This window comes from Dendrobium catenatum, unplaced genomic scaffold (genome assembly GCF_001605985.2).
Source record: "Dendrobium catenatum unplaced genomic scaffold, ASM160598v2 fragScaff_scaffold_1446, whole genome shotgun sequence".
NCBI classification, from domain to species: Eukaryota; Viridiplantae; Streptophyta; class Magnoliopsida; order Asparagales; family Orchidaceae; genus Dendrobium; species Dendrobium catenatum.
This window is the reverse complement of record NW_021319908.1, coordinates 3,487,096-3,506,397: the sequence shown is the minus strand read 5'-3', so window position 1 is coordinate 3,506,397 and position 19,302 is coordinate 3,487,096. Positions and strand designations below refer to the sequence as shown.

At 37.3% G+C, this 19,302-nt stretch overlaps 1 pseudogene; it reads right to left on the bottom strand.

The window, feature by feature from the left end:
- LOC110110218 overlaps positions 1 to 19,302 on the bottom strand; it is a 40,023-nt pseudogene that overhangs the window by 10,882 nt on the left and 9,839 nt on the right.

Sequence of the window (19,302 nt, the reverse complement as noted above, 5' to 3'; positions counted from 1 at the left end):
AAATTTAATACTTCTTCGATCTCTGCACACATGAGAAACCTCAGCCGCAACGTCAGGTGGTCAATAGGAACGACCAGCTCCCCGTTCAACGACGAGTTGATTCGCTTGTCCTTTGCCACCACTCAAACAGAAAAAACCTCATGGAAGAAGCAAAAAACCTTAAACACATAATCAAGGTACTTGCCGATCAATCGAGCTTTAGGCAGATTCCTCTCGCAAGAGAATTTATCCCCACACTTGCATGGGCCTGACATTTTTTAATGGTTTTGATCGAGAAAGACAAAAAGAGACAAAATGGAGATCCGTACTCAGGATCATACCATCCCTATTTATAATCAAGAGCTTAGCGCATGAGATCCAAGGGACCTCAAATCAAAATTAATGCGGAAAGACCTCACCATTTCTTGTCATCATTACGAGCCTAGCAGTCACTGAGAATTCGTGGCTCAACCACCTAGCCTTTTATTCGGGTATCAAGTCGCGTTCAATTTCCTCATAAATCAAGAATTTTACTCATACAAAGGCCAACATGTCCAAGCTCTTAGATGAATACAACAACAACAACATCAAACTTTTATCCCACTGTGGGGTCGGCTGCATGAATTCTTTTTCTAGATTGTGCTATGTTAAGAGTCAAATTCTCATTTAGACTTAATAAAGAAATGTCATTTCTAATATTTTCTAACAAAGTCTTTTTAGATCTACTTCTACCTTTCTTAACATAAGCCAAATCTAATACATCTACTCTCCTAATAGGGCCATTAAAAGGCCGCCGTTTTACATGACCAAACCATCTAAGGCAACTCTCTCTAATCTTACTGTCACTGGAGCTACTCCAACCTTTTCATGAGCACTATCTCTAAAAAGTAAATCCACTCATCAACCTGAGCATCCTCATCTCAACAACACTTAACTTAAAATTATGCTTCTCTTTTAATGACCAACATTCTACGCCGTTTTACAAGACCAAGCTCATTGATAAATACTTAAAAAAATCATCATCATCCGATACGGTAACCGCATAGAGCAAGCTCCAATACTAGATCTTTCTCTATATTCAGTGTAAGTCTGTGCATTTGATCTAGGTACTCCATGATGTATCAGACACCCTGGTAAAAACTTTCTTGCTTAGCCTGTCTAAGCAATGCCAACAACTCGGCCTCCATCGAGTCCATACAGCTTCATACGATCGACACTTCCCTATCATAGCGCCCATCACAACAACAACTTCCTTCTCGACAAATCCAAGCTCGACTGCACACTTGTTATTGGCCGACGACTCCAGAGTTGTTAGCCTCTCAACAAATTCAATCAACAAAATCTACACAGGGGTAAAGGTAAGTTCAATAAACATGGTAAATGTGAAAGAGGCCAATGGTTGCTTAGACACCTTATCAGTGAACCGCTCCTTAGTCGCCTCTTGGTAACTCCCTCAGAAACAACAACAACCCTCTTTTCTAGTTTGCCATTTATCTGACCTTTTCGACACCATATCATTAAAGGGTCACATAAATCAGAGAACTAAATGTACACCCATGAATATATACCTGTGTAGGTACCCATTTACAAGTGTCTTACAGGTTACGTTCAGGTCGAGCAATAGGACACACTCCATCCTAGGCCTCACAAGTATCTCTCTCAACCAGACAAATCATTGTCCATCCATGCTCGACATAGCAAGGAGCCACTAATACACATTATCACTCTTAGAGATTTCCCTCTCATACTAATATGAGGATCACATCCAGATACTGCTTTCCCTTCCTCTTTAATGAGGCAACTAAGACCATCCCACCAATTTTCATCAATAACAGTCAGGTAATACTCGCCCTATTCCACCTTAATGAGGCAACTACTAATATCACCTAATCCTATTTGACAACTCCTCCAATCGCAGGCTAGCTCGTCATCGAATGAAAAATTACTACCAAATGATGGGATAACTACTTACCATGTAATGACTCCTACATCCTTCCGAACCCTATAAATGGTGGAGTTTGAAGGAGAATAAAAGATTCAAAGATTAGGAGAGATCGAGACCATAGCTATCAATGGAACCAAATAGCGTGCGCTGTGGCGCACGGCAGGGCGCGACGCAGGCGTTTAAAATAACGCGAGCTATGTGCGCCATGGCGCGTAGCACAAGGCTCACAATAGCATGCCAAATTGTGTTTAGGAATATTTTGTATTTTTAAGAACATTTTATAAATTTATTTATTTTTATGTTAAAATAATATTCTACTTATCATGCGGGCTACCCTAATATCACGAAACCCTCTCTGGCTCTCTGCTTCCGCCGAATCCACCTTCTTCTCTCCGCCGAATCCAGTGGTTGATTGCGCTGTTCGCTGCTATCGCCATTCACTCGTGATGTTAGCCGAATACATCTCACAGCCTTCTCCGTCGAATCCAATCGGTGATTCCGCCGAGTTAATCCGAAGGAGCTCGCAAAGAGGATACAGAGGATTCCGGTTCAGGTAAGCAGGTAGGAGAGTAAGGAGTTTGTTCGTTCTTTTTTGTCGAGGGAGCTCGCCGTTTTGAACGCTGTTTCGACCTTTTGAGCCTTGTTCCGCCGTTTTGAGCCCAGTTTTTTCGTTGTTTTTTGTTTTTTGTCACGACTTTGTTCAATGGCACATACTTCCATTTTGAGAGCATGTGTGGTTCTTGTCAAAAAACTTTTGCTAAATTCAATTTGATTTGTGGATAATTAATTCATTATTTGATACAAATTCTTTTATTTGTAGGTTTTATCAAAAGTTTCAGAATAATTTTTTAATTGACATTTTGAACTACAAATTTCTTGTCAAAATTATGTGTTTTTATACATCATGCTAACTCGTTGCATTAAGAATCTTTACCTGCTAAAAATTTGTATCAAAATTGATGGTTGCATCATCATATCAAGTTATCAACTAGAAGTATGATATATTAATTGGGCCAATGAAAAGTTATTAAACGATTCAAATTAAATTGAATCACATTATGGTTGTGGTCAAATTTAATATAAATCTTATGAAGTTTAAAATTATATTCCTTAAATGGGAGATGTAAATGTTGGAAATTTTCGAGTGGATTGATAATATAGAATACCTCTTTTAACATTACTATTTTCTTGATTTTCAAAAAAAAAATGAAGTAGCTTAAGCAAAATTAATGGGACTTGCTTAATTAGTTTGATGATTTGTTGCAAGTGAAACAAAATTAAGATGTATTGGCATGAGTTATCTTTGTATTTAGAGCTACTATATTTGAGCAAGTTCTCATAATTATGCTCAATAACAAATTTCTAATCATATTTTTCACTATTGGAAGGATTTTGAATTTGTTTACTTTTAGGTGATCATAAAATGTCAGATTCAGTTCAATCTTTAAAATAAGATCCAACATGGAAATATGTTATTCTGACAAATGAATCCGACAACAATAGTGTGACATGCATTTTTTGTGGTAAAAAAATAAAAAGATGAATTACACGACACAAACAACACCTTGTTGGGGGTTTTAGGAATGCAAGGCCGTGCTCTAACTGTCCCGAGCACGTGAAATTTGAAATTAAGGCATCCATGTTGAAAAAAAAGTTTTAAAATAATAGTTTAATGACACATCAAATGTTAACCTTGCTGAAGAAAAAGGAAAAGATTTTGATGCGATGGGAGATGATATTTTAGGTGCTGGACCATCCAAAATGTTACGGACAAATAAATCTAACACATCTAGTCAAAGTTCGACATCTACTTCTATCTTCAAAACATCGCGACCTAAAGGTCCGTTAGACACTTTCCTTACACCAAATCCAGAAGATGTAGTAAAGCATAGAAAGGGATGGTTTAGTAAAGAAATGGATGCAGCAAAAAAAGAAATGAGGGGAAGGGCTATTCAAGTGTTCAGTAGATGGATGTATTATGCTGGGATTCCATTTAATGCTGTGAAATATGATAGTTTCCCTGCAATGGTGGAGTCACTTGGACAGTTTGGACCTGGTATGAAACCTCTTAGTTATCATGAGGTACGAGTTACTTATTTGAAGAAAGAGATTGGACATACACATGAGCTATTATGACGCCATCAAGAAGATTGTATACGATATGGTTGTTCTCTAATAGCAGATGGATGGACGTCGAGGAATGGGAAAAGCTTAATCAATTTTCTTGTTAATTGTCCAAGAGGTAGCTCATTTATAGAGTCAATTGATGCTAGTTCTTTCTCCAAGAATGCTGTGAAAATATTTGAATTATTTTGCAAGTATATCGAGGTTATTGGACCATATAATGTGATCCAAGTAGTCACTGATAATGCATCTGAAAATGTTCTTGTAGGTATGTTACAACTTTTTAGTTTTTACTTAAGCTGTGTTATTTGACGAAGAATTTTTATATATCTTAACTTAAATTATATTGACAAAACAGGAAAATTATTGATGGACAAATATCCTCACATTTATTGGACTCCTTGTGCTGCTCACTATTTGGATTTAATAATGGAGGACATGTTCAAAATTCAAAAGTTAAGGCGATGCTTTGAAAAAGCTGTGGCAGTATACAATTTTATATATTCTAGGCCTCGCTTGCTAGAGTTAATGAGAAGGTGCACAAATAAAAGAGCACTTGTCAAACCCGCAAAGACTCGTTTTGCAACAGCTTTCTTAACTTTATAACGTTTTCATCAACAACAAATGAATTTGAAGAGAATGTTTACATGTGAGGAGTTTATCTTGGGTCCTTATGCGAAAGAGGCTAAAGCAAAGTAATCTCAACATATAATCTTACAACAATCATTTTGAATCACTATAGTGTATGCCTTAAAAATAGCTGGTCTTTTATTAAAGGTTCTTATATTGGTTGATAGAGAGAAGAAACCCCCAATGGCTTACATATATGAAGCAATGGATAGAGCAAAAGAGGCAATTGCTGTAAGCTTCAATAACAGTGATAAATATGATCAAGTTTTTAAAATTATTGATAGAAGATGGGAAGTGCAATTACACCGGCCTCTACATACAGCGGGACATTTTTTAAATCCTGAATATTTCTTCAATAACCCTGATATTGCCAAGAATAAGAAAATAGCTGATGATCTTTACCAATATATTGGAATATTATCTCAAGATGTGGCTGAAAAAGATAAAATCAGTAATGAATTAAGTTTATACATTAGAAGTAAATGACTATTTGGTATTCCTCCAGCTGTAAGACAAAGAATTACCCGATCTCCAGGTATCATTATTTACAAAGAAATTAAGACTGATTTGCATGTATATAATATTGAAAAAAAAAATTCAATTCTTACAGCTGATTGGTGGTTGGCATATGGACAAGGAGTTCCTAATTTACAAAGCTTTGCTATCAAAGTCCTAAGTCTAACATGTAGTTCATCCGGATGCGAACGCAATTGGATTATTTTTGAACATGTAAGTACTTTACAATGTATGTGTTGCTATTTTATATATGTTTATAAATTATAATATAGTAATGTAATAATATTTTATTTGCAGCTTCATAGCAAAAGGAGCAACTTGGATCATGGTCGCTTAAAGGATTTAGTTTATGTGAAATATAATAGAGCACTGATTCGGAGATTCAATCATTGTGATGTGATTCATCCTATTTCTTTGACTGAGATAGATGACGCAAATGAGTGACTAACAGGAAAATTAGATGATGAGTCTGATGAATAAAATGACTTTATTGTTGGAGAAGAAGATTTAACTTGGACAAGTGTTACTAAGTCTACTGGTGTTTATGATAAAAGCTATAATATTCGGGAAATATCTAAAGGGAAAGAGAATGAATCTTCAATTAGGCATGATGTTGCAATTGAGAATGAGGATGAGGAGGGTGATGAAGAGGCTTATGAAGTACGAGATAATGCTGATGAATATATTTTAACATTTGTTAATGATGATGATTCCTAAGAAGAATAGATTAAATTCTTATTTGACCTTTAAAAAAAAGATTGTAATATTTGAATTATGAGATTTTGGGATGTTTCTTACTCGAACTTATATATGTTATGATTATTTTTCATTATTATGATAAATTGTCTTTCATTTTTAATGATATTTCATATTCATGCTTATTATTTTATAATTCTTTTTTAGTTTGCGCCATGTTCTAAAAAGCACGAGCCGCGCTGTGCGCTATGCGCCATGGCTCTAAAGAGACCTTTGCGCCTTGGTGCGCCGTTCGTCGTTAATAGGAATGATCGAGACTCCAGGATCCTCCTATCTCTTCTTCCAAAACTTCATGAACTCTCCTACAACCATAGATAGAATATGAAGAGCATGATAAAAAAGGGAAAAGAAAGATTTGCAATCCTTAATGTATTATATCATTTATCTTACAAAGCTTAAGCTCCATAATATTGAGCTCCTATTTCAACTACTCTTGTATTTCAAGCTTGGATAAGAAAGACTTCATCTAAATCCACCTCTATCATCTCTCCTTTTCCTGTATTCAGATTTCATTACATTCTCCTCACAGGCTCCTAAGCCTACAAGTGGCATAAAGTACAACCTGACATTACTTCACCGAACAAAACATGATCCAACAAGTACTCTATACACACCTTTCTTAGCGTGACGTGATTATAGAATTCTTGTCGCGGTGGCACTCGACAACAACCATATGCGCTTTCTTAGCATGGTCGTTAGGTCCAACCCCCCAAATTTTCACTAAATAGAGGAAACGCTGGGAGATTGCAAGAATTTTTACTGAATTTTGGGACTTAAGAAAAAATGCTATAGGAAACCATGGACTTGCAAACTCTAAATAATAAAAGCAATTAAAATACAAATTAAAATATCTAAAATGAAATGCAAGCAAATAAGGTTCAAAATAAAGCCACCGAATCCACAACACTTGCACAAGTGGACATAAGGCTTATTTTGAATCCTAACAAAATTTTAAGCATTTTCCAATGATAATCACTTGCGCAAATGATGATATTTAAATATTTTAAAATCCCCCTCATGAATTAATATACAATTTCCTAAATTTAGAAGCCATGCATCGAGAAGCGAGCTGATGCCACTAGGAGTGTGCAATAGCATTGGGAAGCAAGCGATAACCCCAAGAAGATTGTTACCACCTTAAGAAGCAAGTCATTATATCGAGATGCCTGTAACACTACAAACAATGTGCACTACATTAAAAAGTATGTGAACACATTATATAAATGCATCAAAATGTGTGCAAGTGCATCATGTGAACGCATAAAAAATCGTGCATTTTAATTTAAAAAAAAAATTCAATACACTACATGTGCTCTAACAAACGTGCTAAATATGCAAACACAAATGTCTGAGAATTTTGCGTGGGGATAAAAGCTTAGCAATTTAAAACTCTATCTTCAAATTAATTATCCGCATGTGCACCGAGTGCCATATGAAACTTCTAATCTAAATGTCTGAGAATACTATGCGGATTAAATATTCAAATTTCATCCTCCTTTTTGAATGGATTGGAGTTAACATGACTTGGATTAACAAGTGAACAACTAATCACAAATCTGTCAAGATATTTAATTTTAAAATTCACTTTAGGCCTTTAAAGATTCTTTAAATGAAACTAATTATAAAAATAATAGCTCTTGGTCCTCAGCGTTTGTACAATAACTCACAATATCAGTAATCAAACCCAATCCTCTATTAATGAGCGAGCAAAGTTGACAAAACCAATTATTTAAATCCTTAATGATGATCGTGTTGAATCATAATCTCAATCGAAGGGGACTCTTACCTTTTAAATGCTTCCCAACATTATTAAAATACAAACATTTTCAAATGACACATTAGTCACCCTGAAGATGGCTTATTTAAAAGCTATAATATCAACCAAAGGGATTAATTTTTAAAATTCATTGAAACTCTAAAATTCAAGATCTTTCAAAATTTAATATTAATAAAAATAAAATTAATCATCTAATAACTTAAAGAAAAACTCATTCATCTTCCACAACTATTTGGCGATGGCGATGATCTCAAGAATAATTGTAGCTCACAAAAATCAACTGTTCAGTCAAGAATATAACTCAAATTCATTCTCAAATAATTTCATGTCAGTACAAACATAATAGTTGTCCTCTAACCGGTGTCTTAGCTAGATAACTCCATAAAACCCATATCTTGGCCAGATGACTTTACATGGTATGGTTATGACTAGTCCTCTAACTCGTGGTTTGGTCAAAAGGGCTCCAGGTGGTAAACGATTATGATTGCGATACTCTAATCTAGTGGCTTATTATGGTCATGGCTAAAAGACCGTATGTTCCCCAATGGCTAACTTTCATTGAGTAATAAATTATAAGGAAACTGATAGGATACAAAGCCCTCTGTTATCTAAAGTTGACTTGGATTCATCCTTTGAAAAACACTCATCCTAAGTCTATAAAGTACAATTATACGAAGCAACACATGGCTAATTAAAATGATCCTTTAATTAGGATGGGTTGACTACCTCCTCTAACTAAGTGGACTTGTGACCATGATGACTCGGGACAATGATATCAGGGGATCTTAATCAGGTTCATCATCATTACCCTCACCATCTGCCTTAAGTGCACAGTAAATTTTTTTTAATTTTAAATACCTAATTCCGTTGCTACCATATGCTAAATACTCCGTATCTATTTAGCGACTAACCTTAATCGAAAATGTTATCTTGTTATTGAGAACGGTAATTAATCATAGGGCCTTGCACCTATAAAAAATCCAAACTCAGATCTTAAAGTTAGTGGATGGAAAATAAATATTAAGCTCTAACGTTATCATTTACTTAAGATGGCATTAAAGTTAAAGAATAAGAAACATACCGCTGCCTGTTTTCCAGCATGGAATCTAATACCAAAAGCATCATACATCACCTGCCATTCCAAACCGTGCACATTAAGAAAAATTGTATAAAACTAAACCGTAAGAATAATGTTCTAATTTTTCATACTAAAATTAAATGTAGTTTACAGTATAATAATTCGAGCAAAAAATAGAATGACAAGAAGATGTACTCAACCATAGCAACTTTCTAAAGACAATAAGCAATTATAAATTGCTTATTTCTAGTCTCCTCAATGGTGTAAGATAATCATCCCCCAATGATAGACATTAATTATTTAATTAATAAAACAATCCATAGTTTTAGCATTTCAAAGATTTATTCATTTTCTATCAAATTTAAGAAAATCACATGAGGCCCGCACACCCAGATTGTGTTGTGGTATATAGTGTTGTGAAGTGTTAAAGGTAAAGCAAATGATTATTCGGTTATAAATTAGTTATGTTTGTAGTCTCAATTACTATAAGAATATATTGTGCATATTTGGTAAGAAAATATTGTGGCACTAATATGAGTTCATTGAATAACCAAAATGGGTATTAGAATTTCGCATAAACATAAGAAAATATCCAAATCTTCATGAGTATATAAATAAATACAACGTTAATTGATTAATCAATTACATAACAAATCTAAATCTATGTATATGTGCGGGAAGCCATCTAAACTATAAATGGATTTTGTCTCAGTTGTCTCTCCAGACATCTGAAAATTAGTTTTATTATTCAAGGAAGCAGAAAGGTATACTAAACGAAGCCTTCTACAGACATTAATGCTTTTGTGAGATGTAATTAAAGTTAATATTCTAGGAAGCAAGTAATTTGAAGTTTTGAATCCTAATTTACAACTTGAACAAACAAGCAGCAATCCTGGAAAGAAACTTAACTTTACCAAAAAAAATCTACCTTATCTTACACCAGGGCCAAAGGAATAGTCTGTGTACTATTTTGACTGAAGAATAACAAGCAAGAGTTTGTAGAAACGTTAATAACCTTGAGACAAAAGTAAACATATTTTAAAAAAAAAAACCTAAACTTACAACAGATGCAAATATCATGGATGCAGCAAACAAGGAATTGTTAAAGCCATCTTGGATTCCGATAGCTATTGCAAGGCTTGCAACAGTTGCCGAATGCGAGGATGGCATTCCACCTGATCCAATAAGCTGTTTGGGATCCCAGCGCTTTTCCCTGTACCTGTAACTCTAAAATCATTAAACCTTATCAGTGAAATGGCTCGCATACAATAATCTGCAATAAATTCAGGAAGTCCAGATTGATATATTGCAAGTGATTCATGAAACATTTATGTTAACATAAAAAGTCAGGGCCTCATTAAAATAATATGGGTAACAAATACAGAATCTTTGCATTTTCCATATCCTTCATATTAACTTGATTAAATTCTATTAGATTGAATGACGTTCCAGATTCTATTCTGCCAGCAGCATTATACCGGCTTTAACTTACTTGAATACGGAACCAAGCATGTTCATGAGGTGAATAATAGCATTTCAATTGCTTTGATGAAGATTTTGCTGCATGTAAAGAAAAACCTAAGAAAACTGAAGTTCAAAAAAGTACAAATCCTTTGAATAAAATCCTCGATGTAAAAACAATGAGTTCTAAGGAATGTAGCATTCAAATGTTAGGACAAAAGTTGAGCGCCGTCTAGAGTGCTTTGTCATAAGAGAACATAGAGACTTAATAGAAAATTTATAGAAAGATAAAAGACCTACATGCTGAATGAATTTAATACGTGGCTAGATTATAAGGGTCAAAAAGAAAATTAAGCATGCAGAAATGAGAGTATGAGAATGGTTGCGTGGAAAAATAGACCAGACAAAGTGCATAATGATATAGAGAAGATGATCAAAATAGCCCATCAACTCTTTGTGAGGCATAAATAGTAGGGGTGTCAATTTTTGACACGACCCGAACCTGACCCGAAAAAATTCGGGTTCGGTTCAACCCGAACCCGAAACGGGTTGGGTTCGGGTTCAACAAATCAACTAGTTTTAAAAATCGGGTCGGGTTCAGGTTGACCCAGCAACCCGAAATTGACCCAAAATTGACCCAAAAGTGACACGAAAACTCATTTTTGACCAAAAAACCCGAGATTGACCCGTTTTTGACCCGAAAACCCGAGATTGACCCAATTTTTAACCCAAAAACTAGCAATTTTGGGTCAACCCCGGGTCATTCGTGTCGGGTCGGGTTGACCCAGACCCGAATCGGGTCGGGTTCGGGTCCAGAAACCTGACTCGTTTTTAAAAACGGGTCGGGTTCGGGTTGACCCGAATAGGTCGGGTCAGTTCCAGGATCGACCCAAACCCGACCTGTTGACCCGAATTGACACCCCTGATAAATAGTCCCCAACTATTTTGAGGGACAAATTTAGTCCCTTAACTCCTCAAAATAGAATCATTTTGATTCTAACATCTAATATTGAATCTAATGGTGTTAAATATAGGGGTATTTTGAACATTTTTTAATTACATTATTTATCAAATATAATTTTTAAGAAATAATAATTTTCTAAAAAAATTATTAAATATTTTTTAATAAAATAAATTAATTATATTTTAAATTTAATTTGAAAATTTTTAATCATATTTTAAAATTTTTTATTGATAAAAATATTTGAAATTAAGTTGAGAAGTTGATCATAATTAGTTTGAGAAGATGACAATTATTTTCATATGACTTTAAGAAGTTTGAATCAAATCAAATCGAATGAGGGAGATTGAATCAGACCAAGATCATATTGTTAACAATTTCAGACGGCCTGGCCTACCTACAATGAAAAGTCAAAATTTGTGGTTTATTTTCAAATAGCCGCACAATTTCAACAGGGAAAAAATACACAAAAACACTGAAGTTGGCTTACCTTCTAAAACCAAAAGGCAACAAAAATATACACACATGAACTCTAATGCAGCAGCATCAGCCAGAAACCGTCTAAATCCACCTAAACTAAAGATCTTATTTCAACCTAATTTATCTCACTCATCAATATTGCTACAAATCTAGCATTGCCCACACCAATTCAAGACATTGGTTGATATTCTCCAGCCGCTGAACCCACACCATTTTAACAACTGTCAGCACAAAAAAAAAATCCAGAAATTGGGTAATGGCTCTTTCTTATAATCCACAAATACTAGTACCAGAAGTGAATTAAGGCACAAATGAAAGAGTAATGACCAAACAACACAAATTAAGAAAAGGATACTTGTTCTTTAAAAAAAGGATAACTTATTCAACAACTACTAAAATTTTTAAATTAATCCATTTCATTCACAAGACAACAAAAAGTAAATCATTCTATTCTCTTGATTACAAAAGTTTCATGTATAGCTGGCTTTGCCACCAATACAAAAATTCGGAGATCCACGTTCACTGCCCTAGGGATCGATTGCATAAACGATGCAATCAACACAGAGTCCGCGGGAAGCTGGTTCGAAGCTGCGAGAAGTTGGGATCAACTTTTCAGGTTGGGATCAACAACATGATAGATGTGATCCACGCTCAGTGCTTTGGGGATCAACTGTGGGATTGACGCGATCAACACTACGGGAAGCTGGGTCGAAGCTACGCTCGACGCTCTATGGTGGACTGATGGTGAATCTGCAGTGGAGGCTGCGGGGCGCTGGGGCTCGAAGAAGGGTTTCTTTGCTGGGTTTTTGATGCGGAGGGTTCAAAGAATGTTTTGTAACTGTTAAACTATGTTTTGATGTTTATTTGCTTTTTCCAATAATACCCTCTCCCTCATCCGACTTTTCTTACAATTGACGGTGTGACCAAAATGGTCTCATTTTGAGGAGTTGAGGGACCCAATTGGTCCCTCAAAATAGTTGAGGACTATTTTGAACCATCATAAAATATTGAAGGAACATTATGATAATTTTCTCAATGATTATATAAGAGAAAGTGCAAAAGTACCATCAATTGAGAATAACACAATAAATAGCCTTGAATTGAAATGCTTTGGACATGTAGAATAATGAATATTAAGAGTCTAAGAAGTGAAAGGATAGAATTTATGCATCTCACGCTGGTTTGTTGGTTGAACTAGCCTTGATGGCTCAAATGTCCCAAAAAAAGAGGATAGAATTTCAAAGAGAATTCCTTCTGAATCGCTATAAGGAAGTACTTTTTAACATACATGTTGTCATTTTCTTCAAATAAATTTGTTCTGTCTTAAGAAAAAATCTCTACTAGCAATAGACTTATTTTGAGTTCGAGCTTCAGTTGCATCCAAAAATAACTTTCTAATAGTGATAAACTCAATTCTTGTGAATACACATGTTGACCTCAATACGAGTGTGGGGGTGAGTTGATTGTGCACAATGAGTTTTGAAAGTGAAAGAGCACAACGTCTTGTGAAATTCGTCCGGCGTGCGTTGACCGAAAATCTAAATGATCGAAATGACCTCCATTCGTGAAACGAACAATGCTAGGGCATTCAAAACAGTTGAAATAGCTAGGATAGACGGCCATAATGGTTGGGACTGTCGATCGGCAAAAAATAAAATTTCACATGTGCAAACGAGGCGGCATCGACGTGCATAAACGACAATGACGATGTTATCAATAATTTTAAATTAATGCCAATTTCATTTTGTAATTAATTAAAAAGTGATATGTTACTAAAAAATAGGCTTGATCCAGCACGAATTTCAGCGAGCTTATAGTCAAACTGAGCATCTCGGAAATACGGATCCAACGACACCAAATTCAACCCAATCCGAGCCAAAATGGATCCAAATCAAGGACCCGAAGCGCTGTTGGAAGGTTCGAATCAAAATTTGAGTTACCAAACGGTCTCTGATTTTAACGAGCTTGTAATCGAATCGAACGGCTCGACGAGACGAATCCAACGAGCCCAATATCACTGAATTCTGACATCACTAAGGCCTTCAAATGTCCAACGAACGGTGCATGATCATGGGATTCGATATCGGCCATCCATTCAGCCACTCCCTATTTGCCCCTGATCCCACACCTATTTACAAGCTATGCCACTCCAGAAAATCTATAAATAGGCCCCTCATTCCTCATGAAAGGAGGAGGAAGCCAAGAGAGAAGAAGGAAGAGAAGGAAGAAAGCTCTAGCCGCCTAGCTCCTCCTCGACCACCGCCGGAGTGCTGTCGCACCACCGCCGTAGTCTTGCCGCACCACCGCCGGACCACCAAGGGACGCCGGAGTATTGTCGCAACACCACTTAGTTCTGCCGTACCACCGACAGACCACCAAGGGATGCTGAAGTGCCATCCGAAGCTGAAGTACCCCCTAACACTGAAGTACCACTACCGGTCTTCCGTCTGACACCGGAGTTCTATCGGATCGCCACCTGACATTGGAGTGACGTTGGACTCTTGCAAAACTCTTAGTTGATACTTGTAATTTGGTCACCTTCAAGGACGAGTCAGACCATTGTACCTTTCTCAAATCCTAGTGGAATCATTTTCAACTGGGCTAGGCCCCGTGGTTTTTCCCCTTTCCCGGGTTTTCCACGTAAAAAATATTGTGTTCTCTGTGTGTGAGCTGGATATCCGTGCAACGCTAAGACGTAGAATTATAACTCTATCGCCGCGTATATTCTAGCCCGCAACAGTCATCATATTTCCACAGGTCAAAAACTGAAGCATGTAGGCCGCTAAAGAATGAAATTGAGAGACTTATTCAACAAGGCTACCTTGGACAGTTCATTCAAAATTCTCCTGCTCGAGATGAGGTTTATCCCACTGGGGGGCAAAATCAACAATAGCAAGAAAAATCGCTGAATAATATTCAAATTGTTGGCGAGATTAACTGATCGCATAATTGGGGCTTTTGTGTCATCATGCAGCTCTTTTATATTAAATAAAGTGTCACTCTAATATCCCTAGTATTTTTCTTCCAGGTTAAACATTATGTCGTTCTGTATATGTCTTATGTGGTGTAACTTTTATATCCCTAAGTCATATTACAGAGCTGTGATATTGTCTTACATGGTACAATAATGTGTTATTTGCTTCACTTTGATATTGTTTCATTCTTTAAAAAGGATTAAAATGACAATAAAAATTAAAAATGAATCTAATCTCTTTAGCAATAATTTGAGAAATATGCAATCTTTATTGCTATCTCAATTACTATATGATCAATCCCAGGGGGATTCGATCCGACCTCTTCCACATAGGTTAACGTCATTGAGCAACGCTCTGACATATAACCTCGGATAGGTCATACATCCTTGGTGGATTCTCCCGACCTCTTTCACATAGGTTAACGTCATTGAGCAACGCTCTGACATACAACCTCGGATAGGTCATACATCCTTGGTGGATTCTCCCGACCTCTTTCACATAGGTTAACGTCATTGAGCAACGCTCTGACATACAACCTCGGATAGGTCATACATCCTTGGTGGATTCTCTCGACCTCCTTCACATAGGTTAACGTCAGTGAACAACGCTCTGACACACAACCTCGAATAGGTCGTACATCCTTGATGGATTTTCTCAACCTCTTCCATATAGGTTAACGTCATTGAGCAAATGCTATGACATACAACCTCAGATGGGTTATATATCTTTCAAGAAATCTACGCTCTATTGCTAGTTGCCGAATTTTTCATCGTCCTTCTACCCAGCCACTAAGTGTCGCCAGTCTTCTACCCAGCCTCCAAGTGACGCCGGCCTTCTACCCAGCCACTAAGTGTCGCCAGTCTTCTACCCGGCCTCCAAGTGATGCCGGCCTTCTACCCAGCCACTAAGTGTCGCCGGTCTTTTACCCGACCTCTAAGTGACACCGGTCTTCTGCCCGACCGCCAAGTGACATCGGCCTTCTATCCGACCTCTATGTGACGACGGTCTTGTACCCGACTTCAAAGTGACATCGACCTTCTTCTCGATGTGACGATAGTCTTTCACCTGAATTCAGAGTGACGTCGGCCTTCTACCTGGCCTCCAAGTGTCACCGGTCTTCTGCCCGACCTCCAAGTGACATCGGCCTGCTGCCCGGCCTCCATGTGACGATAGTCTTGCACCTGACTTCAGAGTGACGTCGGCCTTCTACCTGGCCTCCAAGTGTCACCGGTCTTCTGCCCGACCTCCAAGTGACGTCGGCCTTCTGCCCTGTCTCTATGTGGCCTCCATGTGATGTTGGTCTTGCACCTGACTTTCAAGTATCATTGGCCTTCTACCTAGCCTCCAAGTGACAACGGTCTTTTTCCCGACCTCCAAGTAACCTCGGCCTTCTACCCGACCTCCAAGAGATGCCAGTCTTATACCCGACCTCCTAGTGACGTCGGCCTTCCGCCTGACCTTCAACCTCACACCTTCCTCTTACTCAATAAGGGTCCCTAGGCCTGAACAGGGAAAAGTTGTAGCCGCCAGATCTTGATCGCCTGCGCCCCTGATATTTAGACTCTTGCCGGACAGTCTTTCCCCCAATGGAAGTAAACTGGAGCCTGCGTAAGAGTACCGGGTCTTGATTGCCTCCGCCCTCGGTATTTAGACTCTTGCCGGACAGTCTTTCCCCCAATGGAAGTGAACTGGAGCCTGCATAAGAGTACCAGATCTTGATCGTCTCCGCCTCCGGTATTTAGACTCTTGCCGGACAGTCTTTCCCCCAATGGGAGTAAACTGGAGCCTGCGTAAGAGTACCGGGTCTTGATTGCCTCCGCCCTCAGTATTTAGATTCTTGCCGGACAGTCTTTCCCCCAATGGGAGTAAACTGGAGCCTGCGTAAGAGTACCGGGTCTTGATTACCTCCGCCAATAATCCTTGAACTGTCAATTCGAAAGAAACTTTTTTTGGACAAACATGGGAGTTTATGCTCTTCATCCCACCTCCAAGGGAGTATTTATAGGAGCAAGAGAGAGGAGGCAGCATAAATGTTATTCAAAAATATTTTGGAAATTTAAAAATTCAAAATATATAATAATAATAACATAGTTATTTCCTAATTACTATAAGACATTTGCTTTTCTGAAGGCGGAGGCGAGAAGGCCTAACGGGCTAATTAACTGTATGTTATTAAGGCTTTAAATGCGAAGCTATATATTGAGGTTATAAATAATAATATACAAGTACATATTCAGAACCTAGTGGATTTTAAAACTGAAAGAGAAATGAGTTACAATTAAAACTGTAGTTTAATAGTTATATCTCATAAATGGAGCATACTAATAACTGTAACTCATCAAATGTTATTAATTTTCAACAGTTTTGATAATATAATAATATATTATCATAACTATTTTTTATGCTGATGCCAATACATTAATATATATTAATATTCAAAAAGATTACAGTTTAATAAATCTAAGAGACTTCATGGTTTGCATGAAAACTGTTGCAATTATAACTTCTTAAACGATACAACTTCACCTTTAATATTTATAACTTCTAATAAGCATAATAACATAAGTTATAATTTTTTTTATTCACCGGTAATAGATCATTATCTATATATATATAATGATCAATATTTATAAGTTAAGTTGATATTTATTTCTGAAATCAACATAAATACTAGTCTTAATTCATAATATTATTAAATAATATAGGATATTATTATGTAATATTTTATTACATATACTTTCTAAACTGTTCGATAGAAGTATTATTTTTACTTAAATACATAATTATCAGTCATAAGTAGCTCAAAAGGATACAAATCTATATATATATTTTCGGACTATATAAGCTTTTACGTCCGAAAATAGGGGGGCAACTGATATGTTACTAAAAAATAGGCTTGATCCAGCACGAATTTCAGCGAGCTTATAGTCAAACTGAGCGTCTCGGAAATACGGATCCAACGACACCAAATTCAACCCAATCCGAGCCAAAATGGATCCAAATCAAGGACCCGAAGCGCTATTGGAAGGTTCGAATCACAATTTGAGTTACCAAACGGTCTCTGATTTTAACGAGCTTGTACTCGAATCGAACGGCTCGACGAGACGAATCCAACGAGCCCAATATCACTGAATTCTGACATCACTAAGGCCTTCAAATGTCCAACGAACGGTGCATGATCATGGGATTCGATATCGGCCATCCATTCAGCCACTCCCTATTTGCCCCTGATCTCACACCTATTTACAAGCTATGCCACTCCAGAAAATCTATAAATAGGCCCCTCATTCCTCATGAAAGGAGGAGGAAGCCAAGAGAGAAGAAGGAAGAGAAGGAAGAAAGCTCTAGCCGCCTAGCTCCTCCTCGACCACCGCCGGAGTGCTGTCGCACCACCGCCGTAGTCTTGCCACACCACCGCCGGACCACCAAGGGACGTCGGAGTATTGTCGCAACACCTCCGTAGTTCTGCTGTATCACCGACAGACCACCAAGGGATGCTGAAGTGCCATCCGAAGCTGAAGTACCCCCTAACACTGAAGTACCACTACCGGTCTTCCGTCTGACACCGGAGTTCTATCGGATCGCCACCTGACATTGGAGTGACGTTGGACTCTTGCAAAACTCTTAGTTGATACTTGTAATTTGGTCACCTTCAAGGACGAGTCAGACCATTGTACCTTTCTCAAATTCTAGTGGAATCATTTTCAACTGGGCTAGGCCCCGTGGTTTTTCCCCTTTCCCGGGTTTTCCACGTAAAAAATATTGTGTTCTCTGTGTGTGAGCTGGATATCCATGCAACGCTAAGACGTAGAATTATAACTCTATCGCCGCGTATATTCTAGCCCGCAACAAAAAGAATAAGAAAAAACCTAAATTCTAAAAAAAAATTAAAATAATAATCTAAATATCTAATAAACCCCATATCCCATTCTCCCTCTTAACTCCCTGACCAGCCCCCTCACGACTCACACTAACGAACACTCCTCAAACCCGACCCCTCTCTCTTCACTCTCACTCTCCCTCACGTTCCAACCGCCAGCCACACCTCCCATAACCGCCTTAAGGTCTCACGTGCTTCCTCGCCTCATAGTCTCGCCATCGATGCCTCCATCGCTTCGCATCTAAGGTGGGGAAATACTATGTTTTATGAACAGATAATTGATACCCGTGACTGCCTTAATTAGAACCTTTACCATTTCGGATGATCAACCTGTAGAAGCTAAACCTGCACCAAAAGAGCTTGAAAATGATAGACATACTACTTCAATGGATGAGCTAAAAGAAGTTAACTTGGAAACTAAGAAGCATTTTGGCATTAATTTTCGTTGCCCTAAGATCTCGCGTGCTGCCTTGCTTCATCGTCTCTATTTATATCAATTTGTTATCTGGTTCTAGTGGAATTTGTGCCTAGTTCTTATGGTTGCAATGTATGTTAGTCTTTTTTTTTTTAACTAGAATTGATTGAATATTTCAACAATATCAACAAGATATATAGACATTTCTTACATTTCTATAGAAAATATCAATTGTGTAAGCTATTTGATTTTTGGTGCATGATCGTGAAGGAGCTCAAATAAGACAGTTAAATAAGAGTTAAGCATTAACTATAATCACATTTGT